This window comes from Panthera tigris, chromosome A3 (assembly GCF_018350195.1).
Source record: "Panthera tigris isolate Pti1 chromosome A3, P.tigris_Pti1_mat1.1, whole genome shotgun sequence".
In the NCBI taxonomy this organism is placed as follows: domain Eukaryota; kingdom Metazoa; phylum Chordata; class Mammalia; order Carnivora; family Felidae; genus Panthera; species Panthera tigris.
The window spans coordinates 97,218,866-97,246,213 of NC_056662.1; the positions used below are offsets into that span (position 1 = coordinate 97,218,866).

At 36.3% G+C, this 27,348-nt stretch overlaps 1 long non-coding RNA gene across 1 annotated transcript in view; it reads right to left on the bottom strand.

The window, feature by feature from the left end:
* Window positions 1-562: 562 nt before the first annotated feature.
* LOC122237047 overlaps window positions 563-27,348 on the bottom strand; it is a 45,750-nt gene continuing 18,964 nt past the window's right edge. Inside the window, exons 2-7 of the long non-coding RNA XR_006215246.1 lie at window positions 25,279-25,381; window positions 23,634-23,850; window positions 22,212-22,317; window positions 15,969-16,141; window positions 4,389-4,504; window positions 563-735 (exon numbers count right to left, since the gene is read on the bottom strand). This is a non-coding gene — a long non-coding RNA (uncharacterized LOC122237047). The remainder of the gene's footprint in view (window positions 736-4,388; window positions 4,505-15,968; window positions 16,142-22,211; window positions 22,318-23,633; window positions 23,851-25,278; window positions 25,382-27,348) is intronic.

A 27,348-nucleotide genomic window follows, 5' to 3' on the forward strand; every position in this document is an offset into this window, starting at 1 on the left:
GTCTGAATCTAATCATGAGAAATCATGAGAATCTAATTAGAGTGATTCAAATTGAGGGACTTCTATAAGCCATCTGGCTTTATCTCTTTGAAAATGTCAGTGTAATAAAAACTGAAAAAAAAGAAATAACTAAAATAGGGCAAACTCCTAGATTAATAAATAAAAAAAGGGACATGACAACTAAATGAAATAATTAAATCTTAATTAGATCCTGATTTAAAAAAAAATAGGAAGAACTTTATTCAGATTTGTCTTTGTCTGACTAATTTCATGTAGTATAATATTCTCTGTGTCCACCATGTTATCACAAGTGGTAAGATTTCATTTCTTTGTGCCTAAATGATAATCCAGTGTGTGTGTGTGCAAGCCACATCCATTCATCTATTGATGGACATTTGAGTTGCTTCCATTTCTTGGCTATTTTAAATAATGCTGCGATAAACATAGGGGTACAGATATCTTTTCAAATTAGTATATTTTAATTTTCTTTGGGTAAATTCCCAGTACTGGAATTATTGGATCATATGGCATTTTTACTTTTAATTTTTTGAAGAAACTTCATATTATTTTCTACAAAGGTTGTGCCAATTTACTTTCCCACCAACAACGCACAAAGATTCCCTTTTCTCTCCATCTTCCTCAACACTTGTTACTTCTTGTCTTTTTGATGCCAGCCATTTTGACTGGTATTAGATGATATCTCATTGTGGTTTTGATTTCATTTTTGTGTGGAATCTAAAAAACAAAACAAATGAACAAAGACTTTTTTAAAGTATTATTTTTAATTGAAGTATAATAAACATACAGTGTTATTAATTTCAAGTGTACTACAATCTCTTAAATAGAACAAACTGGTAGTTGCCAGAAGGGAGATGGGGATGGATGGGTGAAATAGATGAAAAGGCTTAAGAGGTGCAAACTTGCTGTTCTAAAATAAATGTCAATTAAAAGAATTATATATCTATCTATAGAGATAGAGACAAAGACAGAGATAGACATGGATATAAAGGGTGCCTGGGTGGCTCAGTCAGTTAAGCCTCCAGCTTAGGCTCAGGTCATGATCTAGCGGTTCGTGGGTTTGAGCTCGGCATGGGCTCTGTGCTGACAGCTCAGAGCCTGGAGAGAGCCTGTATTGGATCTCCCTGTCTCTCTACCCCTCCCTCCTTTCATACTCTCTCTCTAGTTCTCAAAAATAAACATTAAAAAAAAATTAAAAAAAAAATAAGTCAAGGTGATGAAAAGCAGAGTGTAGGGAATACAGTTAATAATATTGTAGTAACATGGGATGGTGATAGATGGTGAGTTTACACTTGCTGTGGTGAGCACTGAATAATGCATAAAATTATCAATCACTATGTTATCTACCTGAATCTAATATAACCGTGTGTATCAGCTATACTTCAAAAAAAAAAAAAAAAAAAAAAAGAAAGAAAGAAATAGCCAAATGATAGATGGGGGAAAAAGGAGGGAAGAAAGGGGGGAAAGAGGGAAAGAAAGAGTAAAGATACAAAGAAAGGAGACAAAAAGGTAAAAAAAATAACTTTATTGAAGAAATTTATGCTATTTAAATATGGCTACAAATTTATTCAAAGAGGTAAGATTTTTCTCAGTCTCTTCTCTGGAATCCCTCAGTCTAGTTCCTCTTGACTCTCATGCTTTAAATGGTAATTTTTTGTAGCATTTTATTGTGTGTTAACAGTTCTTCACAATTTGATAATCTTTCTTAACAACTATCTGCAGTAGGTGGTGTCAATCCAGAAATAAAGATTTATATTCTGCACCTATAACAAGGTAGATGTGACATGGCAACAGTCTTTTCTCTTCCCAAGAACACAAGCATTGTTGACTCCTGGCAAAGAGCCTCCTTGTGTGGTAGTAGCAGAGCACTTTATACTTGCCAAAGAATTTTTGCATGTTATCTTGTTTCAGCCTGGCTACATACCTGTGAATTTGACAGGACAGGGCTTATTATCATTATCTTACACAGAGTAAGAAGGGAATCCATAGCTTTTATAAATGTTACATTCTTCTCTGATTAAAAAATAATCAGTGCTATAAAAATTCAAATAATATAGAATTATATAATGTAGAAAAATTTTAAATTCTTTGAAGTCCACTTGAAGGATAACCCTCAGTGAAGATAACCATGCCTAAATGAATGTTTCTTCAATAATTTTAGTAAATTTACTTTACATTATTTATGTTTTTCTTTTTTTTTCTTTTTAAAAATTTTTTTTTAATGTTTATTTATTTTTGAGACAGAGAGAGACAGAGCATGAACAGGGGAGGAGCAGAGAGAGAGGGAGACACAGAATCTGAAACAGGCTCCAGGCTCTGAGCTGTCAGCACAGAGCCCGACACGGGGCTTGAACTCACGGACCGTGAGATCATGACCTGAGCTGAAGTCGGATGCTTAACCGACCAAGCCACCCAGGCACCCCTAATGTTTTTCTTTAAAAATCTTTTTTAATATTTGTTTATTTTTGAGAGAGAGAGAGAGAGAGAGAGAGACAGACAGACAGACAGCATGCTTGTGGGGGAGGGGCAGAGAGAAGGAGACAAAGAATCTGAAGCAAGCTCCAGGCTCTGAGCTGTCAGCACAGAGCCTGACGCAGGTTTCGAACTCACGGACTCAAGATCATGACCTGAGCTGAAGTCGGACACTGAACCAACTGAGCAACCCAGGCACCCTGTTTGTTTTTTTTTTTTCTTTTTTTTAAACAAAATTTTGGTTATTTTATGAATGTTGGAGTTCATTGTGTTCTTTATCTCTTAGAAATGTATCCTGGGTATCTATTCATGTCATGACATACAGAGCTAAAATTCTTTTTTAAAATGTTTTTAATGTTTATTTTTGAGAGAAAAAGAGAAAAAGAGAGAGAAACACAGACAGAGGGCAACACAGAATGGGAAGCAGTTTCCAGGCCCTGAGCTGTCAGCACAGAGCCCGATCTGGGTCTGTAACAAACTGCAAGATCATGACCTGAGCCTAAGTTGAATGCTTAACTGACTGAGCCACCCAGGGGCCCCTAGAGTTAAAATTATTTTTAATTATGAGTCACATATTCAATATGGATGGGTATTTCAGGTCTCTGAGCCACCCAGGCACCCCGAGCAATTTGTAATTATACAGGAACAATAGAGTATTATCAATTAGAGTCACCATGTCATACCTTAGAACTTCAGACCTGATTTATTTTATAACTTAAAGTTAGTACCCTTTTACCATCTACTCATTTCCCTTACCTTTCCATGCCTGGAAAACACCATTCTGTTCTGTTTCTGAGTTATCAGTACTGCTTTATTTATTACATTTTATATATAATTAATACCATGTGGTATTTGTCTTCCTCTGGCTTATATCACTTTGAATAATGTCCTCCAAGTTCACCCATGGTGTTGCAAAGGCCAGCATTTCCTTCATTTTTAAGGCTGAAAAGTGTGTGTGTGTGTGTGTGTGTGTGTGTGTGTGTGTGTGTGTGTGTGTTGGGGGGCGGGTGGTGTATCACATCTTCACTCATCTGTTGATGGCCTCTTAGCTTGTTTTCATATCTTGGCTGTTGTGACTAATGCTTCAGTCAGCATGGGAGCACCATATTTAGTACAAGCTGTTAATTGTGTTTCCCTGTAGGTGAGGAGATGGAATACCTGTTTATGGCTCCAAGGGGAAGATTGCAGTCAGCACCTAGATGCATACTGATTAGGTGCTGAATTCTCAGGCATTTACAAACTGCTTAGTTTGCTGTAGTCCTAGGGGACTTGTGTATCTAAGTCATGAGCTGTCATATCTGTGTGACTTGGGTACCATGCTTTGAGTGACAACCATAAAAATTTGGAGTGCTAGGTATGTGCACAAGTTCCTTCCAGGGAAGTACTGTCAACTTGACTTTATTGTTGGAGTGAGCTGGAGGGAAAAGGTGGAGAAGTGCCCACCAGCTTCCCTGGGCTCCAGGGAGGATCACAGCCAGCCCCTAAAAGCATGTTAATCAGAAGCAAGTATGCAATCACACTCCTTCAATGGAAAGACTTGGGATGGGTGTTTTCCCTGCTTCCTCTCTGCTGATGCATGGGGAATAGTCATAGTGAATGCTCATATGCCCATTTAAGAACTGCTTCTTTGTTTGCTCTGGTTCTGTGGGACTTGTGTCTTATTGGCTTTTAGAGCTAGGTGTTTAGGGTGATTGTCCCTTGGGTCGCCTTAAAAGTTGTGCTGCTAGATGTCCAGTCCAAGCCCTTTGATCCTAAGGGAGAAGCTGAAACTTACTGGTTTTCTTTTGGTTATATGGCAATGTGCCAGGGGTGAAGTTTATGGTGAGAGTGTCTCAGCCTTTCCTACCTGTTTCGATGTGGTTATTTTCTCTTTCACTCAGTCTGTAAGAGTCACTCACCTGGTTTCTGGATTTCTCTCAGAGGGGGTTGCTGTATGTGTCGGTGTAAATTTGGTGCATTTGTGGGAGCAGGGGAGTTCAGGAGCCACCTACTTCATCATCCAGGTCCCTCCACTCTGTGAAGAGTAAATTTTATATAGGTTACTCCCCTATATACAAGACATTCATAGTTTCACTATTACTTATACAGTAGAGTCCTAACCTAGTTAGCTTTACAAAACTATTTGTTACCTTTCTCTGACTCACCTTTATAACCTCCCCTCTGTCATTTTCTAATACTCTCTGCTCAAATAAAATGGAACTGTTGTCATTCTTTCAGTTCCCCGTGATTCTGCACATACACTGCCTTGGCTGGTATACCGATTCCCTCTTCAGAAATTATCACTACCACCGGCAAGGTCCCTGTCACATATTACCTATTCTGTGAAGCTTACCCTGATAAGACTGTTGGAATGGCACTTTCTTCCATGTTTCAGTAACCTGTGTCCTTAGTGAATTATGGTTCTGACATACCACCATCTTGTTTTATCAGATAATTGGGTTTGCATGATGATCCTTTACATACTAGATATTAATTTTGAAACAGTGACTGAAACACCATATGCTTTCTTTCCTTTATTTGTAAAATGGAGATGGTAATATCTCAAATACATAGAATTGTTGGGAACATTAGGTTTATGTATGTAAAATATTTCTCACAGCACCTGCAGTATACTAAGAAATCAGTAAGTAATAGCTGTAATAATTTATATTTTTAACATTTACTTATTATTGAGAGACAGAGACAGAGACAGAGCATGAACAGGGGAGGGGTTGAGAGATGGGGAGACACAGAATCCAAAGCAGGCTCCAGGCTCTGAGCTGTCAGCACAGAGCCCGACACGGGGCTCAAACTCACAAACCATGAAATCATGACCTGACCCGAAGTTGGACGCTCAACCCACAGAGCCACCCAGGCGCCCTGATAGCTGTAATCATTTAATATCATTTATTCAAATGTATGTCCCTACTACATGTAGCTAAAGAAGAAAAGACACCCTATTACTTCGTGTTTTAATTGTATTTAATAGGATTTTTCTTCAAGAGTGTAAGTTTCTGAAGTATAGAAACGGTTTCTTAAGCTACTTTGCCTTCTGAAATAACCAAATGTGCTCCACAGAATAAATAAATAATATTTATTTACTGAATGAATAAATGATATGAATGAATAACTCATTTAGGTTGCTGTTGGTTCTGTGCTCTGTACATAATGTTGTTGTGCAGAACAGAATTGGTGGACGGATTTCCATTATAGCCTTGTCAGAACTACAGGATTAGCACTTTTCCCAGCTATGCTATAAATAGGCAAATAACTGCTTTAATTAAGGCTTTTGGGAAAAAAAAAATCTTTCTTTTCCCCAAACGATCTCCTGACAAAATGTGATGATTTTCATATGTATATATGTGTACATATTTGTGTGTTTATTATGTATAATATGTACACATATGTATATGTAATATGTATCATGTATTATATAGATGCATGTGTATGTATATATGTGTGTGTGTGTGTGTGTGTGTGTGTATATATATATATATATATATATATATATATATATATATATATGACTCAGTTATATTTCAGTGAGGCAAGGAAGGAAGATTCACCCTATGCTTTAAGTACCTAAAAGCTTATCTTTTTCTTGAAACTGGACTTGGTAGATAGTAAGAAAAGGAGTAACAGGACATTTAAAGGAGAGTGAGAGAGTGAGATTTACCTTTTATCAGAGGTAGGGTTGACAGAGAAAGAAAAAGCTTTTTTTTAAACTTTATTATTTTGAGAGACAGAGAGAATGCGTGAGTAGAGAGGGGCAGAAAAAGAGGAAGAAAGAGAGAGAATCCCAAGTAGTCTGTGCTGTCACACAAAGCCAGACATGGGGGCTGATCCCACAAACCATGAGATCATGACCTGAGCCAAAATCAAGAAGTGGAGGCTTAACCAACTGAGCCAACCAGGTGCCCCAAAACTCCTTTTTTGTACCAGAATAAATCTTTCCTGCATCCCTAGAACATTTGTATGTGGGCTTAAGTAATGCATGAACATTTATATTATGAATGAAGATATTGGGGAGGAGATTCCTGGCTTAAAGAGTGTTCAAATGTTTCTATATTACTGTTGTTCAATAGAGATTTCTGTGATAGTGGAACTATTACTGATTAGCACTGTCAAATATGGCAGCCCTAACCACATGAGGCTACTTAGCACTTACAATTTTGTTTGTGCAGGTAAGAAATTTATATTTAAATTAAATTTTCATTAATTCAAGTTTAAATAACTGCGTATGGCTACTGACTACTTACTGGACAGCACAGATCTATATTATCTTGTGTGTGTGTATGTGTGTGTGTGTGTGTGTGTGTGTGTGTGTATTGTTCTATACAAATAGTGATAATCATTTCTTTCACAGGTTTCCCCAGGTTTGGCACCCTTTGACTTTTTCAAGAAAATTTAGAAAGTTCCAGCATCCAATCATTTGTCTTGAGTATTCTTTCTGCTCATTAGAGTAATTTCAGTGTTCAGTTTCACGAGTCAACCTGTCAGTAAGCAGTGTGCACACACTTCCCACATCTGAAATGCTATAATTAACTCAAGAGAATTTTATCATAAATAAATGCAAGGGATTTTGTTTCAAGGCACGCAAATTCATTTGGGGGTAAAAATGCACACATACAAGAACTTTTATAAAGAAATATCAATGCTTGCCAGTTTAGTACAAACTTAAATCCAAGCTAACTTACCAGAGACAAGATCCTTCCAGTAAGGAAAAAAAAAAAGTCCTTATTGTTACAAATTTGTTGATAACAATTCCATGCTAGACACTGGTTTGAAAAAAAATCTTGTGCATATTTGGAAATTCCATTTCAAAACTGTAAGAAAATACAGTTTTAATATCTATTCTGGGTTATTTAATGCTGCTAAGAGATCATGCAGTGAAAACGATTATCTGCCTTCAAAGGCCTAATTGCTAGAAAAGAAAAAATTATACACTTTGAGAAAAACCATGGGCTTTTACACTAGTTATATAGTCCATCTTATATGTTCTTTTTTCTTCTTGTTTCTGTCTCTAGATAGAAAAACAAATGATAAAATTTTCTTGACGTTAGAGAGCTGGAGATGCTGAAAGTTTCAATTTTTCCTTGGTTTTAATAATGTGATTAGAGGAGATTCTCTTTAAGGATATGAAGAGCAAGGTTTGTAACCTCCAGTGAAATCAAATTGTCACCTAAATTTAAGTGAGAAGTTCCAGGAATGGAGACACTTGGAAGCAGTAGACCAGTTGGAATTCTAGTCTGACATACTCAATGATCTGGGTCATTTACTTAAGGAAGAATAAACTATTTAGCATATAAAAAGAGGCACAGGCCTTGACATTCTATAGAATCAGGCAAGACTACCTAATATTAACGTCAGTGGTATGTATTATTGCAATATTTCTATCTATCTATTCATTATTTATTATTTATTTATTTATTTATATTTTTAAAATTTTGTTTATTTATTTTATTATTTTTTAAAGTTTATTTATTTTTGAGAGACAGAGAGTATGTGAGCAGGGGAGGAGCAGAGAGAGGGAGACCCAGAATCTGAAGGTGCTCCAGCCTCTGAGCTGTCAGCACAGAGCCGATGCGGGGCTCGGACACATGAGCTGTGAGATCATGACCTGAGCTTAAGTCACATGCTTAACCAACTGAACAACCCAGGTACCCCTCCTTATTTTTTTTAAGTTTATTTATTTATTTTGAGAGAGAGACATAGCATATAAGTAGGGGAAGACAGAGAAAGAGGAAGAGAGGGAGAATCCTAAGCAGGCTGTGCAGTGTAAGCACAGAGTCCAAAGTAGGTCTCAGACTCAAGAATTGTTGAGATCATGATCTGAGCCATAATCAAGAGTCAGATATTTAACTGACTGAATCACCCAGGTGTCCTGTGTTATTTATTTTAAAAGCACTGTATAGATTTTAAAATTCCTTTCTGGTTTAAGTCTTGATTGATGATGTCTGTACATAACAGGAAGCATGAGGTACACATTCACTTTTATCTTGGTGGAAAGTAAATGAGAAACATTTAGGACAAGATCCTTAAAGAAGAATATAACACATTTTACTCCTCTCTCTCTCTCCCCCCTCCCTCCCTCCCTCCCCCTCTCTCCCTCTCTCCCTCTCTCCCTCTCTCCCTCTCTCCCTCTCTCCCTCTCTCCCTCTCTCCCTCTCTCCCTCTCTCCCTCTCCCCCTCTCCCCCTCTCCCCCTCTCCCCCTCTCCCCCTCCCTCTCCCTCTCTCCCTCTCCCTCTCCCTCTCTCCCTCTCCCTCTCCCTCTCTCCCTCTCCCTCTCTCCCTCTCCCTCTCTCTCTCTCTCTCTCTCTCTGTTTCTCTGTATATATACAGCAGAGACAGATACATACATATATATATATATACACATATACATATATATATATACACAGCTGAGAGACATATATATACATATACATATACATATACATATACATATACATATACATATACATATACATATACACATACAGAGAGAGAGGGAGAGAAAGAATCCCAAACAGCCTCCACGCTGTCAGCGCAGAGCCTGACATGGGGCTCAAACCCATGAACCTTGAGGTCATGACCTGAGCTAAAATCCAGAGTTGGATACTTAACCAGCTGAGCCACCCAGGCACCCCTACTCAACTATATTTTTTTAAACTTCAACTTTTTTATTAGATCAGTTGAATAATATTTAAATGGAAAACCATCTGAACAAGATTTTAGGATGTGATTATGTTAAAATTGTGCACTGTGGTTTCATGGTGATAGTCTCATCTGTATAGAAAACCACATAAACTTAGTAATATTAAGATTCTCTACTTCTTTTGTTTTATAATTTTATATTCTCATAGTATATAAAGGATAGCTGAATAATAAAAAAAAGTGCTGTTATTGGATGCAGACATTGTTGACAACCCCCCTTCAGTAATATGTTTCATCTGGTGTTCAAAACGCCAATGAGTCTGTTTTATCCAGGTCATCCTTGTAAGTCAGAGAATGCATGGGATGAGTCTATACCTGTGAATCTTAGGAAATCTTATGAATCTTAGAAATTTGTTTGGTTTGGATTTATAACCTTGCTGTGAGCCTTCATTTCATATCACTGTGGTAGCTGACTCTTCTATTTGGTGACCAGGAAGTGTGTGGTAATTTCTATCCAGCTGCTAAAGCTATTACACATTTCAGAGAAGGTTTCTGTAAAGCATACTCTGCATGGCAATTGACAGTCTTTTAGCAGCCCAGCATAGTGGACAATTCACACTAATAGTCACAGACTGATCTTCCCAGAGGAGTCATTCGACAGGGACATCTGAAATCATCCTATTTTTAATCTATTTTGAAAATCAAAGATCCCACCATTTCTGAATTTCTTAAGGTCATTGGTCTACTTTATGTTTCCTGTGATAGATAGCTTAATCTAGCTTGGAGGTGAAAGATGCAGTTAAGAAAGCAAAGTGAAGAAAAGAATTTTGAAATGCAGCACTTGCAGCTTTAAAGGCTAATAATGACCATAAAGGATGCAGTGATAACAAAATGTTTCTCTCATCCTTGCGGGGACTATTGGTTGCTAACAGAGAATGCACAGTAATGTGGCTCTCTGGTTTTATGTTCATAGTAGTTGTGTATTTTTTCCTTATTCCTAGTAAGTGTCTTCAGAAAAACTTTAGTAAGGGAAACTGTGTGTGTGTGTGTGTGTGTGTGTGTGTGTGTGTGTGTGTGTGTGTTTAAACCATTTAATGTTTTTATTTGATACAGTTTTTTTTTTCATTTTCCATTTAAGAAATTTTAAGCAATCTCTACACCCAGCATGGGGATCCAACTTACAATCCTGAGATCAAGAGTTGTGTGCTCTGCTAACTGAGTCAGCTGGGCACCCTAATACTGTGTTCTTCTTGTCAACCTCACATGAGTTTATTCTCCATATTTTAAATTGAAAAATTCCCTATGTTTTCAATTTAAAAAGAGGGATATTTTCAAAGCTAGAAGAAAATTTACACCTTTGGTTTCCCACGCATCCCTGTGGTCTTTGAAATTTCTCTTCAGTATTTCAATCTAGACTTCCTAAAACCACTGTGTCTTATATCTCTTGACAGTGTACTCACCACCTTCCAGGTTTGCTGAGTGTATCCCATCTTAGAATATTTCAAGGTTTTGGAAAGTTCTTTTTATATTGAACTGAAACATTTTTCATTTTAACTTGTATACATTAGTCTTGGCACTGTTTTCTGAGACCAAGTAAAAGAAGTCTGAATCCCTTTTCCCTATAACTTTCCCCTTTCCAAACCCTTTAAATATTTGATGTTTGCAAGCATGCACCCTGGTGAATCTCCTCCCCGGCCCCAATAAAAGTTTCAACAATTTATAGAAGTCATGGTTTTTAGTTCTCTCACCATGCTCTTGTTCATGTATGTCAGGGCATTCATTGTATTCTACTCAAGGAAAATAAAGTATGAACAGAGCTGTTGAGAGTGGAGGGGATGAAAGATCATTCTGTTTCTACTGCTTTAATAAACATTTATGTGTTCTTCCTTTCTCCCATAGGGGTTAGAGTGGAAATTTATTGAATCCTTCCAGTTTTTCCCTTCCATTCATTTATTGGCTTCTTCCCAAAGAAGGGTTAATACTGTCAAAGAGAAATTGTACTGGACCATTACATAGGGATAAAGAGCATTGCAATATTGGAGAGAGATTGAACTAACCTCCATTGAAATAAAAGGCAGGAAAATTTTTATGCACTGGACTGAGCTAGTGGGAAAGTATTCTAGGACATTAAGGAGGAAAGTGATCAGTGTGATTATGACGTCTGTGTTTGCTAATTGAAGCTTATCAAAGTTAGACTCCTACCTATCCTCTTACAGAGACTGAAAGATAGGGGTTCTATCATTCTTGATAATTACATTTCAAAGGGGTGATTCTCAGATTCTTGAGGAAGACATTCCTGGAAATGCCTGGAAAACAGGCAGGAATCTGGGAGAAAATCTGCATCTCAAAGAGGGAGAGAAAACATGTTAAATGTTTTAAGAAAAAGAAGGCCTATAGTCACAAAGAAACCTATCTAAAGTTTAGTAAAACTGGCTTTCATTGGACATATTTTTTAATTGATTTAAAATTAAAATGTTAAAATTATTTAAAATTAAAAAAAAATAAGATTATAAAAATTAAAATTTTTTAAAATTAATCTAAATTTAAATATAAAATTATACACACAATCACGTGTGTGTGTGTGTGTGTGTGAGAGAGAGAGAGAAAGAGAGATGGAGGGAGAGGGAAAGAGGGGCAGAGAGAGAGAGAGAGAGAATCTTTTTTTAAAATTTTTTTAACATTTTTATTTACTTTTGAGAGACAGAGATAGAGCATGAGTGGGGGAGGAACAGAGAGAGAGGGAAACACAGAATCTGAAGTAGACTCCACGCTCTGAGCTGTCAGCACAAAGTCCAACACGGGGCTTGAGCTCCCTGACCACGAGATCATGACCTGAGCTGAAGTCGGACACTTAACTGACTGAGCCACCCAGGTGCCCCAAATCTTTTTTAAACTATTTATTTAGTTAGAAAGAGAGAATGAGCGAGAGCGCATGTGCAGTGGAGGGGCAGAGAGAGAAGGTGAGAGAAATCCCAAGCAGGCCCCGCAGTGTCAGCACAGAGCCCAGTGAGGGGGCTCGATCTCACAAACCATGAGATCATGACGTGAGCTGCAATCAAGTGTTGGACATTTAACTGAGCCACCCAGGCGCCCTGAAAGAGAGAGAATCTTAAGCAGATTCCATGCTCAGCACTGAGCCTGATGCCAGGGTTGATCCCATGCCTCTGGGATCATGACCTGAGCTAAAATCGAGAGTCAGAGTCTCAACCAACTGAGCCACCCAGGTGCCCCTCATTAGACATCTTTAAGAGGGAAAGGCATACTGTGTTAGGAATGCACTAACTGGCTTTCTCTCTGTTTCATTTTCTCTGAACTAAGGACACTTCTAGAAGTAAAACCTTTTGTACTACAGGAAGCTGGCTGAAATATGTAGCAGTAAATAAATACTATAAAAGTAATGTAAAATAATTTTTCTGCAATCTGTCTTACTCAAGATCCTTTACTTTGGCAATTACTGTATCTCATTTAATAAAAACAACACCTTGGTATCCTTCTTTCCCTATAGTTACCCTATGGATGCTACTTTTTTCCTTGGTTAGAACCCAGAGAGGTTGAAAAGTAATGATTGTGACGCTAACATATCAAATGAAGCAGAGTGAGCAGAAACTCCAGGAGTTAAATACATGAAGAGAAACTGATGCAATAGATGAGAAACTTGAAATTGGCAATGTCTTGGAAGAAACTACCATCAAGAGAAAAGATGCCCCTCATGAACATGGAGCACTGAACAGCATGGTTTGAAATGAAAAAATACCTGTATAATCTGGCATAGGAAAGACTGTAGATTGACTAAAACTGAAAGAAAAAATGTGAGAAATGAAGAGAAAATGCATGCTCCAAACGTGAAACAGAGGCCCAAATTGATACATGGCAAACCAGTATCATGCTGAAGAAAATTGATGCATTTAGGGCATCAAATCCATTGTTGTCATACAAACTACAGGACAAAGAATTTGGAATCCAGATGAGAATCAGGGAACTGAATAAGCATTTGATTTTGGTAAAATTTATTTGGCATCTGGTAGAAGACCACTTCCCACTCCTCTCTTCATGATGAAAATCAACTTGAAGCAGAAGCAGGGAGTGGTGGTATCATTTGAAGTATGAAAACCAGCACTGACCATAAAACTCTATAGAGGAGGCTAACCTTTTTTTCTTCATACTTTATCTCTATGAATATAGCCTGAAAATAGGGCTGTTACACTTTGTTTGCCATGCCCAACTTTATGGTTTAACTATAAAATAGTTAAGTCCTAAGTATTTATTTCTCAATATGAAAATCTATGCCCCACCTCAACATAGCGTAATATTAGAGCTGGAAAGACCCTTGGAGTTAATCTGTTAAAAGCAACTTATTTCAGAGATGAAGAAAATGTCCAGATAATTTAGTTCAGTCTGTGGACTAGCTGTCTAAAAGTCCCCATAGAAACAGTGTTTCACTGCTTATTGTCTAGGGTTAATAGACTTTAAGAATGCAAAGTCGAGGTCAGTAGTGAATATGAAAATGTAAAGGAAACAAGAGGACATGCCTGTGGGATCTTTGAAGAATGTGTTTCCTTCACTTTATACTGATTAAATTACTAGGGTGGGTGGTGACCTTTTATTACAGTGCCTGCTGTAATGTATGAGGGAGTTTAAAATCAGCATAAAGACTGAGCTTTGATAGAAAATGTTCTGATCAAAACAAAATGTAAAAAGTGAAAAAGTAAGTAAAGTGGCAGATTAATATTAGCGATGCACATCACAAGTCACTATAAAATACATTTAACTTATTCAAGCAGCAGAACGCAATTTTCAATTGGAAACTACTTGATATAAGTAACTGAGATACTGCTGTGCCCATATATAGGACTTTGAACAGATCTGTATATCTTTGGTGACTCTTTTTCTGATTCTTTGCATATACATTATGTATTTGAATTAATATTTGAATAATGGATGCTTGTCTGAAGTAACTTACCTGTCAAAGCCATGACACTGGAATGGAAATTATTTATTAGGGGAACTCAGCCTTGGATTGATTTTATATGATAAAATTGAATAGAAATTTTATCAAATTTTAAGTCCAGAAATTCAAGAGCAAGTTACAGGTCTTTCTTTTTTCTTTTTTTCTTTTTTTTGGTGAAAACTGGAAGGAGAAACATCTATTATACTACACCCCCTGAAATTGTCTTTATTAGACAATAAAGTTAATTGTTTATTAGGCAATATTTATTAGACAATATTTATTATTTACTAGAAAATATTTATTAGACAATTATCTATTAGACAATAGTTAATTAATATCTATATGAATATTTTGTAAAAACTAAATTGTTATACAAACATTGATCACTCATTACTTGCAGTATGCAGTACTCAGAACTAGATATGAAATATGGATATGTAATCTCTGCCCTTAAGAAACTCAAATTGAATGTTGGAGACATTAAGTAAAATTATAATTATAATATGATTTGTGATATTTTGGAGCTTCAAAGAGGGGCAGTTGAATGAAATTTTAAGGCTCTAGAAATTTTGCTAGAAGTGATGATTGCATTTAGTGACAACATTTGTGAAGACATTAGCTAGGTGAAAAAAAAAACAAAAACAAAAAACAACATTCTGTGAAGAAGGGTAATAAAAGAGAAGAGCAAGCCAGAGTTGAAAACAAAAGGGGGATTTCTATGTCAGCTTAAGAGTTTGCATTTGATTCTGAGTGATGCAGGCACTGAAATATTTTAAATGAGATGTGACATAACTGGAATTACAAATTTTGAAAGTTGGTTCTTGCTATATTATGAGCAACAGTGAATTGCAGACAGCAAAAAATTGTAGCAAGGAGACTTGTGGGAAATGACATTCTCAATGCAAAAAAAAAAAAAAAAAAAAGCTCATGGTTGCAGTAATTTCTTGGTAATTTATTCTACACTCCTTGATGAATAAATGAGTAAATTGGTACTCAACTGAGTACCTCAAGTATTGGAAGTGGTGCTAGTGTCACAAAGAGAGAGCATGTCTGACCCAAATCATTTCTATGACTTGTTGAAGAGAGTAGGAAGAAACTGTCTTGTCAGTATAAGCAGAAGAATGAATACAGGAGTCTGTTGGGTTCAGGAAATCCTTGATAAAAGTCAAATAAAATACAGATTTAGCAGGGGTGCCTGGGTGGCTCAGTTGGTTGGGCATTTGACTATGGCTCAGGTCATGATGTCACAGTTTGTGGGGTCAAGCCCTGCATTGGGCTCTGTGCTGACAGCTCAGAGCCTGGAGCCTGCTTTGGATTCTGTGTCTCCTTCTTGTTCTGCCTCTCCCCTGCTCACATTCTGTCTCTCAAAAATAAACAAATGTTAATTTTTTTAAAATACAGATTTAGCAGCTTCATTTTTATTACTGGTTTTTAGTTCTCTTCAAGCAGTGCCTTTGTGTGGGTGGGTCAAGTTCATTTAAAGTAATGAGGAAGACTCTACCATGATCACTTAGTAGTTGGTCAGTCTTTTTCTCCACTGAATTAAGCTCGAAAGCCATTTGAAAACGAAGAGAGAAATTTACCAATGTGTTAATGTTGAGAATCAATTATTTCTATAGCACTGTGCAAACTACTGGATAATGTGGTGTGTGTGCATGTGTGTGGTATATATTATAATGTGAGGGGGAAATTTTAAGAAATAGATGATACTGGGGTGCCTGGGTGGCTCAGTTGGTTGAACGTCTGACTCTTGACTTTTAGCTCATGTCATGATCTCACGGTTCATGAGTTCCAGCCCCATGTGGGACCCTGCACTAACATTGTGGAGCCTGCTTGGGATTCTATTTCCCTTTCTTGCTCTTTCTCTCAAAATAAATAAATTAAAAAAAGGAAGTAGATAATACTTAAAATTACCTTTGTAGAGAGCGAGTTTATTCATTTGTGGCTTTCAAAAATAGAAGGAGTTGCCTTTCATTCTTGAATATATGACAGTTAGGCTTCCAGATTTGAATGGCTGATAGATGAGCTTATTTTCAGTTTTCTTCATAAAATGTACCTCACATATGTGATTTCTATGTCCAGTTTACCTTTCAGATAATTAAAAAGAAATTGTCATTCATGTTAGAATATATATTCCCTGCTATTATTTATCCTTCTTGAAAACAAATGATAATACTACCAAGTGGCACTTTATTAACTCTGATCCTACTAAATTCTCTTAGCCACTAGGCAAGTTAGAATTTCTTAGGACTCCATTTCATAGATTAGGCAATTGAGACTTAAAGAAGTTATGTAACTTTCTTAAAGCTGCACAGCTAATAAGTAACAGAGCGGGGGACTGGATCTGGAGAGTCTGATTCCAGATCTTCTCTTCTTATAAACTGTGGGAATCAAAGCTGAGATATTTTCCAAATTATTGCTTTTAGCAAACATTGATGCATTGGCTGTTTTGTGCCAGGCACTGTACTAATCACCAAGAATTGTAGTTCCTCATGGTCTAGTAGAATAATCAGACAAGTGAGGAGATTGTAATAAATAATGTTTATAATAAATAATGTTCCCTGAGGACACAAAGTCCAAAACACACTCCCCAATGTTTATCACAGAATTTAGTAAAGAATTGTGAGAAAGAAGAAATATGGATTGTTTAAGGCAGAAGAAGCAAAACAAAAATGTGAGAAATAGTATATATGTATATGTGTGTGTGTGTATATATACATATATATATATATATATATATATATATATATATAGAGAGAGAGAGAGAGAGAGAGAGAGAGAAATGAAAATAAATCACTTAGACTAAAACAGAAATTACAATTAAGAAGCGGTGAGGTTCCTAGAATGTAAGATGTACCAAAACCTAAACTGTCTTTACATGCAAATTATTTTGGGCTTTGCTGTGGGTACAGTGGATGTTTTAATATTTTTATATTTTCAACCACAATTTGAACAAATTGTGTGTGTGTGTGTGTGTGTGTGTGTGTGTGTGTGTGTGTGTTAGGACATGTCTTTCTATGCTGTCGGTGTAACTTATGTAATGAAAGAATGTTGGCATTGATTCTTGTGGAAATTACTGAGATTTTTGGTAACTAAAGGCCATGACAGTATGAGAAGTAGAGGTCAGTTTTGTATACCAATAGGAACTCATGACTAATTGGATTAGAAATTAATAGGCAGGGGTTGTTTTGGGGATGAGAATGTCATTTTGTTAATTTGTTTCCATTTATTAAAATATTCAAATGGGTGCATATATTTTAGGATATTTTAAAATAATAGTTGGAACCTGTCATCAAAGATATTCATCTAATTAAACATATCTCCACTCCATGATTTTGTCAACCATTTGAAAGTTGATGGTAGGTAAGGTTAATGGCTTGCTTCCCCAACCTAAACATCCCTGTGGTTTCTCCTGAGGAAGCTTTTTGTTCATACAAATGACTGTGATTTTTGTAATATTTAGGTAAATCTTTGCAGAAAGTACCTCTAAAGCGATGATGAGAAACTAAGGTTCATAAATATTCACCAATTCTGAACCAATCATCCTTTTTCAGAAACATGCAAAATCATCCAGTGATGTCTGTTTTGCCACCTCTGTTTCATCAATATTTTGCCATCTCCACAATGGCCAGGAGAGGAATGCAATTATTTTGCCAGCATAGCTTGCTTTCTGATTTCTAAGAACTCACGGTTTACTAAAGGAACCTTCTTTATTTTGTTAGGCATAATACAGCACAGGAGGAGCTCCTTTTTCCCTGCTGGAGTTGCAGGTTCCACCAAGTTGGAGTGAATTTATTTCAGAGATTTGACACTTCTCCAATGTTAATATATTTCCAGTCTAATTTTGTTACACATTAGCACGTGCTTGGAATGTCAACCACTCCCTTATTGCAAATCACAGATTTAGGTTACATTGGCATTACCTAGTGTTTGCTAAAGAGTGAGTGCCTTATGCCTTGCCAATTTTATTTATTTGGGCTTTATTTTATTTAACTAAACATTAGAGAAAGTGAGTGCTTAAAGGTAACATTGTGTACGATTCAGAATAAAATCTAAGTGGTGTTTTTTTAGACTGTATATATATATGTATATATGTGTGTGTATACATATATGTATATATATATTTATGTGTATATTTATATAATACAGTATATAAAAATATTATAGCACAGTATAAAAACTGACAGCACCAGTCATTTATACATTTCACATGGTTCTACTAATTTTCTCTGCATTTATATGTGGTATGCTTATATTTAATATGCAATAGATGATGTATTGGAATTTCAAAAATAGGAGGTCATCTAAGAAATAACTTAAATGGTTTTCAAATACTTGCGGTACCAAGCTTTGTGGAATGACAGTCTCTAACTTTAAAATACTTCAACTAGATCAAATGCTACTTGAACCTTTCTTTGTATACTAGAACAGCAACACTGTCTGTAAAAGCTATCTTGGTCTAAGAGCTCATAGAGAAAGGAGAACATAAGAATTCTCTGATGTTGTTTAGGATTTAATATTGAGCACTTACTGGAACTGAAAACTTTCTGGTAGAATAAATTGTGTGTGTGTTTGTGAATGTGTGTGTATGTAAACTTGAATGTAAAACTCTGTCCAAATTTTCCAAAGGCAAAATTATTTCAAAAAATTATATTTGCTTTCATGTAACTATGAGAAAAATATCTTCAGAAGCAACTTATTTATACATTACTAAAGTATGTAGCTGTATTATAAGAATCACACTTAAATGCATACAAATCTTCTTGTTTAGGGTTTTAAAAAAGCAGATGTCAAAGTTACATTCTTACAGATTCAATTTTCAAGTGTGAATAACATCAAATTTTGTTGTAGCTTTTTGCAGCTTGTTTTGGAATGTGTTTTTTGGTTAATCATTACTATTTATTTTGATTAAATAGAATAGGAAAAATTCTTGATGATATTCTGAATTTGTTCTAGTCCAAGAAATTGAATACTTGAGACTCATCAAGGTGAAATAATCCATATATCCCAACCAGTGTACCAGAAAATTGGTTAAATGACCTCCTTTGAAGGTAACTGTCTCTTTACATTTATACCTGAAACCATTTTTAATGATGGAGAGTAGAGTAGAAGTTTTAAAAACATAGATAGAAGCAAGCCATCTTAGATGAATAGCCAGGGAACCAGTGTTTGCTTAAGTAGAATAATGAAAATAATTAACAAAAGCAAAATTCTGTTAAATCAGAGATATATTTGAAATATATGTGTGTGTGTTAAAACTAAAAATGAGAGGGTCACAAAGTGGTAAAGACATATAATTTAAATAGTGTTTTCATCTGAAAAGAGACAGACATGTGATAGGGAAAAGCACATTATTAGAGAAGTGTTGTTTGTAATGAGCTGGTTTTGGGTTGAGTGGTTCACTAAAGTCCATTATGTTATTAAGTAAATACCTGTATAAAATAAAAACGGAAAGCTTTTGATTCTTAGCTCAGAAAACTTTGATGAAAAGACCATTGTTCTCACCCATATAAAAAAGGAAAAGGCTAGATGTACTGCAAATTAATGAGTTTTTGGAACAGAGCAGAGAACTGAATTCTCATGGCATCCAATTAACCCCAGATCTGGGACAGCCAGGCATGTGAGAGGAGAGAAGTGATAGGAGTACCTCCTTACATTGAGCAGGTGCTGCTGGATGTCAAGTAAGCCAGTAAGAATTCAGCTGAAATGCCACATATTATTATTAAAGGCCAGGTGTGGTTTATAGGAAAGTGTAAATCCATTGGAGATTACAGATTTGGGGAATGTTCACACCTCTTACTATGTATCTTTTTCTCTGTGAATCTGATCAGGCATTCACAGGGAAAATTGGAGAGGATTCTCAGAAACCACAGCAGGGGAGTAGCTTAAACTACTGAAATTTGGCTTGATGAATTTTATATTTCTTCTGTATTGAACAAGTCTTGGTGTCCAGGTAAAAGAGAAATGAATATTGTTCTCTCAGGGGACTAGGTAACTCCTGGATGCTGAGGGAAGAGAAAAAGAGAGAGAAAAATTCTTGTCCCTGGGCAGGGACATGGATAAGTGCCAAACCCCCATTACAAATGGAGAAGGGGCAGGGGTAATTGCAAGGGCCCCAACTCATGAGGTCCTTGGGCACAGTGCCTGCATAAGATGAGGCTAAGTCAGAACATCAGAGAATAGTTCTCTGCACTGATCTCTACTTCCAGAATAATATGAATTGGATAGAATAACTGTGGAATACAATGAAGAGAGCTTCAAGAGACCTATTCCTTTTCAGGTGCAATGAAAAAGTAAACAAACAAAAGCAAAACAAAACAAAGAGGTGAACAGACTTTAAGAAAACAGCCTCTGGCATGCAAATTTATACCATAAAAAGGAGGTATCAGTGGAAAGATTTGTAACCTGCAATACACTTAAGTTGTCCCTAGTAACAACAGGCAAACCCAGTTTCCAGTTAAATTAACAGAGGACCCAAAACTGAAATCATAGCAGAGATAAAGAACTACTAATTACCATGCATAAAGATGATTTACCTTAGCCTCTACTGTTCTACATAAAATGCCTGTCTTTCTTTCAACAAAAGTTAGGAGACATGAGAAAAGTCCAGGAAAAACAAAACTCCAAAAAGGTAAAGTAACCATTGGAACTCACTCCTGTGACACATATGTTGAAAATATTTGACAGAAAATTTAAAATAACTATATTAAATATGTTAAGGGCCTAAACCAAAAAGGTAGACAATGTGCAAGATAAACTGGGTACAAATAAAAAGTAACACAGGTGAAAACTGTCTTTGCTGGGCTCATCAGTAGACCTCACATAGCCAATGAAATAATAAGTGACTCGGAAGACAGGTCAGCAAAAATTATCCAAATATAAATATAAGATAAAAATGAAAAATAAAAAGGTGGAAGAATAGAGGTTCTAGACTTTTGGGAGAAGAGCTGTGGAATAATATCAGGTAGACTAACGTATAAGGAACTGGAATCTCAAGGAGAAAAAAGACCAGAAGAAATATTTGAGGTAATAATAGCTGAGATTTTTCCAAAAATAGTAATAACAGACAAAAAAAGAAAAAAACAAAACAAAAACAAACACTGAAACATGTCATCTTCAATGTGATAAAAATGAAACCAAAGAGGCAGATAAAGAAAACAATCCTATTATATAAAGAGGTACAATGGTGAGAATTAGACTCCTTCTGAAACCATGCAATCTGTAGGACAATAGTGACTGCTTTAGAGTGACAAAAGAAAAAAAAATCCCTGTCAACTGTGAATGCTATACCCAGTGAAAATATCTAGTGAAAAAAAGACAAAAATTTTAAAATTTCAGATAAAAACTGTGAGAATTTCCTTTCAGTAGTATAATCTTAGGAAATATTGAAGAAAGTTCTTTAAACAGAGGGAAATTCTGCAAGACAGAAATAAGTGAAACTCTAAAAATGGAATAAATGTAAATAAAATTGATGTTTCCTAGTTTTCATTGCTCTGAAATATAACTGGGACTTGTTAAGTCCAGACATGATGAGGAAGACCGGTTTCTCCCTACTCCTGTTAAGCACAACTGTAAATCCTCCAACACAAGAGGCAACTGATGAAGGCCTGTGGAAGCTGGTAAGAAGAAACACTTGTTGGAGGAGTCAGACCTGGAGCAACAACACAGCAATAGGGTGTTTTACATACCCCCATCCAACCAAAGCAGGAAACCCAGACCTAGCAATTCCCATCTCCAGTTTAGTAGCTGAAGGCAGCACGGATAGGCACATCTCTCCCCTAGGTCAAATATGTATCTTTCTGATGATAGTTGAGCCTGATAGTCACCTGCTGTTGACTATAGGAGGGATTGATCAGTAGATCTTGGCAACAGTAAGTGATGAGAGGAAGTGTTCTCCTTCTCCCTCCCCACCCACCCCCCCATGCCTGAGATTCCCCCAAGAGAGATACTGAGGTGACAGAGCAGAAGGTATAACAACTTAGCCACAACAGGCTGCCAGGACTTGGGATACTGTTGGGTCTTTCTGTCCCAGGAACCTAAAACTCCCCTTACCTGCCTAGAGACATTATTGCACATGTGGATCATGAACAAGGGACACAAGTACAAAAAGCGTCCAACCAGGAAGCTTTTGCCCAACCAGGGAAGCCTCTTTATTACCTCAGGCTTGAGAGTCTTCTACTTGGCTGTGAGACACCCAGAATCCAGGGGGAACTGTTTTCTGTGCCTCAGGCAGCAACATCAGAAGTAGGTGTGCCCAGCATCACTAGGGAAACAAAACACACACAAAAATACCATAAAGGCTTCGAAAATTAAACTGCCATTGGATCCACAGCTCACAAATATAGGCCAGACCTATGTGCTAAAGCTAATCAGGGTGAGCGTTTGCTAAAATAAAAGATTTAAATAAGACCTAGGGTCTCCTAACATAATACCCAAAATGTCTAGGGTGCATAAAAAAAATCAAATAAGAACCAAGAAAATAACAAAGCTGAATGAGATAAGTTTGATTCCAGCACTGAGATAAATCATATTATAGGATTTTCTGAACAGGATTTTTGGCAGCCATCAAACAAACAGAACCTTGAATAAAAATTACAATTCTCTTAAACAAATGAAAAACAGAAAATTTCCAAAAATAAATAGAAGTTACAAAAAAGAATCGAATGCAAATTTGATAAATTGGACTTCACTGTATTTAGTTGAGTGGTGTTCCCCCCAGAACATATGCTCACCTCCCTGAACTTGTAACTGTGATCTTATTTGGAAAAAAAAAAAATACACACATACATACATGTACATATTTGCAGATTTAATTAGGTTAAAGATATTGAATCAAGTGAAGATCATCCTAGGTTTCTATAGGTGGGTCTTACGTCCAATGTTAAGTGTCCTTAAAAGAGGCATACGGGGAGAAAGAAAGAAGACCGTATGAAGACAGAGGCCAAGATTGAGGTTATGAGCTACAAGCAAAGGCCAGCCCCTGGAACCACCAGAAGCTGGAAGATGTGAGAGAGTCTCTTGTACAGCCTTCACAGGGTGTACAGCTCTGTACATCTTGATTTTGAACCCTGGACCTGTAGAAATGTGGGAGAATACATTTCTGTTGTTTTAAGCCACCAAAGTTATGGTGATTTATCATAGCAGTCTTATGATATCAAAACATTTGTCAAAACAACAAAATTTTACTCTAGGAAAGACTATTTAGAGACTGTAAAGACAAGCTACGAGTGGGAGAAAATATTTTATACCATATATCTGACAAAGAATTAGTATCTAGAGGATAAAAGTGATGGCTAATTTTAGGTGTCAACTTGACTGGGCTGAGAATGCCCCTGTAGCTGGTGAGACAGTTTTCTGGGTGTGTCAGCGAGTGTGTTTCCAGAAGAGACGAATTTATGTTTAAATCTGTAGCCTGAGTAAAGGAGGTCAGCCTCACCAATGCAGGTGGGGACATCAACTAATAGGTTGAGGGCATGAATAGAACAAAAAAGTGGGTGAAGGATGAATTTGCTCTCTTCTTTGAGTCAGGACATTTTCCTTCCCCAGGACATTGGTGTCCTTGGTTCTTAGATGACATACCATTGGCTCTTCTGGTTCTCTGGCATTCAGATTGGAACTGGAACCATAGCACCTGCTTCCCTGGGCCTCCAGTTTGCGGACAGTGGATCATGGGACTTCTCAGCCTCCATAACTGTGTGAACCAATGTCTCATAATAAATCTTTTTCTATAGATACCAATATATCCTGTTTGTTTCTCTCGAGAACTCAGACTGATACAATAAAAATGTCTTAAAACCTAACAGCAAAAGAAAAAAAAAAAAAAAAGCAATGCAATGAGAAAATGGGCTAAAGATATAAACAGTAAAGAGGACATATAGATGGTGAATGAATACAAAAAGATGTTCAATATCACTTATTATCAGAAAAAATGTATATTATGACCGCAATGAAATAATGACTACACATCCCTCAAAGTGGCTAAAATTTAAAAAAAAAAAAAAAAAAAAAAAAAAGGTGGCAACACTAAATGCTTGAAAGAATGTGGAAGAATTTGATCCTGCAGACATTCCTGATGGGAGCTTAAAATTGTACAACCACTCTGGAAAAATTTTGGCAGTTTCTTACAAAATTAAACTTGCCATTGCATAGAAACAGGCAATTGCATTTGTGGGCATTTATCCCAGGAAATTGAAAACTTATGTTCACACAAAAACCTATATGCAAGTGTTCATAGCAGCTCTATTTGTAATAGTCCCAAACTGGAAAACAGTCCCGATGTCCTTCAACAGGTAAATGACAAAAGAACTGGCAAAACATGCAATTTAATAATACTTAGCAATAAAAGAGTGAAACATTGATACAAAGGAAACAGATGAATCTTCAGGAAATTTTGCTAAATGAGAAAATCCAATCCTAAATGGTTAAGCATTGTAAGGTTTTATTTGTAAAATACGTTTGAGATGAAAAAAAATTTAGAAATAGAGATTAGTGGTTGCCAGGGTTTAGGGAAGTAGAACAGGAGAGAGGAAGGTGGGTTTGGTTATAAAAAGGCAACAGGGATTCATTGATGCGATTGTTCACTATTTAGGCTACAGTGGTGGATACAGAAACCTACATGTTACAAATCTGTTTAGAAATAAATGCACACACATAAACACCATAGCTTAGTAGAGGTAAATCTGGTGAAATCTGAATAAGATTGGTGGGCTGTATCTATTCCAGTAAACTGTGATATATTACAGTTTTAAAAAATGTTTTCACTGGATGAAATTATAAAGTTTACATAGGATTTCCTTGTATTATTTTTTAAACTACATAAATACACACTTGTCTCAATAAAAGTTTTATTTAAAAAACAGTAAAATATTTGAAGATGATTCAGCAAAGAAAAATGGCTCTAAAAAGATAATTATCATTAGAAATCAAAGAAATGCAAATTATAACTGCTGGCATATCACTGTATACCTCCTTTAATGAATAGGAGTAAGAAGTCCAATAGGACCAACTATTAATTGAAGATGTGCAGTAGCAACACATATGTACATCTCACCCCCCTTCCCATATATTCATCTTTTAATGTAAAACCATCTCTATTACTTTGTTGAAGATGGTTCCCAAAACTTTATTCAGATGTCTTTAATGACTAACCTGTCTAACACTTAAGCCCTTGATGTTATATATCTTGACCTATATTTATTACCACATACTCTGAGCAGATTAATACCTGACTTCCTTAATGGAACAATAACTTCCTCAATGATAGGGTGTGTTACTTTCTGCCAAGGAAATGTTGGCGCACAAAATGCTGATTTCATCAGCAAATGAACCTGGAAAAATTCGAGACATAATCAGTTTGAACAACAGATTCTAGATTATAGTAAAGCAATAAATAGTAAATATTGTAAATTTTTCCTGTATATCCAAACCTGAAATTGTGATTTCACCAATTTTCAATGCAAAGATGTGTTTTGCACATTTGAGGAAGTAATGACTTACATCACTCAAAGATGATGAAATTCCTAAGAAACAAATCCATAGGTCCAATATTCCTTTATATTGATTATTTTCTGCCTCTATCGCATCATTGTCATACAAGTAGCCTGAGTTATCTAAAGGATATGTCCAAATTTTCACATCTGAAAGTTTACATGAGGTTAAGCTTTTAAGAACTTACCAGGGTCAATTTGTAAGCAAGTGATTCTCTCAAGTGCTGATTTTGCAAGCAAAATACAAACATCATTTACTTCCCTAGTGTTTTGAAGTCATGCCATTAAAAATTCATCTGGGAACTCTAACATGAAAACATAAGAACAAGGGAGGCAATGAATTGCAATAAAAAAGTTGGCAGACTAATAAATAGGCATGGCAGGTCAGACTTCAGTTTGCATAAATAGCTCTGCCAGAGGTGGTTTAAGAGGGTAGATCCTTGTCCCTGCATTACTTGTGGTGATGCATCTCCCTTTGAATTCTGAACTCTTGTAGCAGAGACAAAGAACTTATGTTGTTATTTTTTTTGAAGGACACATAATCAAGATGTATACCGTGCATTTTCAAAGTAGATGAAGACAAACCATGAATCTTCCATTGTTTTATAGAAACTATACCTCAAAGTAGGTGTAGGAATGCTTCTATAAATTTGAGGTAGTTTGCATGAAGTTACCTTTTTTTTTTTCTCCAGAAACCATGCATTCCATATTCAGAAATATTAGACCAATACAAGTAAATAATTCCAATTCCCATTCTGGACTTACTAAAAAAAACCCATCTTTTTTCTTATCCTAGTTATAATTACATGTTTTAGATCTTCTCTGAGACGAATCTTGGATACAACCTCTTCTCTTTTGGCCCACCACACCTATGTAGAAGTAAGTTCTTTGCATCTGATATTGCTCTAAAATGTATCCTGTTTATTTCATTTTACTTTTAATTTCCAGTCTTTTTGTGATTGTGTTACCCTTGTTAGTTCTTTCATGAAATATTACAGCATCTCCCTATGCAAGATACTACCTTCACTCTGTGCTAACTTGTATGCTTATTTAAGTGTTATATTTTGATAACAGACATGGTAAAATGTCTCTACAACTTAATATGCTCCAGTGCCTTTTCTGAATAATATCCCAAACCTTAACATTATGCACAGCTGGTTCTTAAAATCAAGTCCATTCATACAATATTGCACTATGCATCCAAAGTCCAGTCTCCCTCAATTATTGCTTTCCTCCTTTTTCTTCCTTACCCTGTGGACTTCTGAAGAAGCAATCCTTACTCAGCTTTTTGACACAGTTCAAAGTACTACCTTAATCAGTGTGCTTCTTTAAATAATTTCTAACAGGAATTTTCAAAAGAATTATTGCTTTTGTCCTGTAACTGTGATAAAGTGCTACTACTGAGAGTATGTGTTTTCATTTGTTTTACATTTTAAAGAAAATAAACCCGGAGCAGCTGGTGCCAGTCTCTCTCTTCAGAGGCATATAGAAATTCAACATCTCAGGGACCAGTCTTCCTCTTCAGTCCCACATTCAGAGAATAAGGAGAGTACATACGCCTTTTGCAGGATTACAGTGGTCAGTTATTCTCCATGTGCCTTTCAGAGAGATGTTTCAGGATAGATGCCTATCCTCCCGGAGGCCAAAGGTAGGAGTCTAAAGACTGAAGAGTAGCTGGGAAACAGAAGGGCCATCGTTTTATTCCTTAATTGGACTTTGCTCAGGCAGGAGACCTGTTGATGCATACTCATGCTTTCAGAACAGGGAGCCGAGTATCTGAAGAGAGATACCTAGCGGGGATCAGCAAG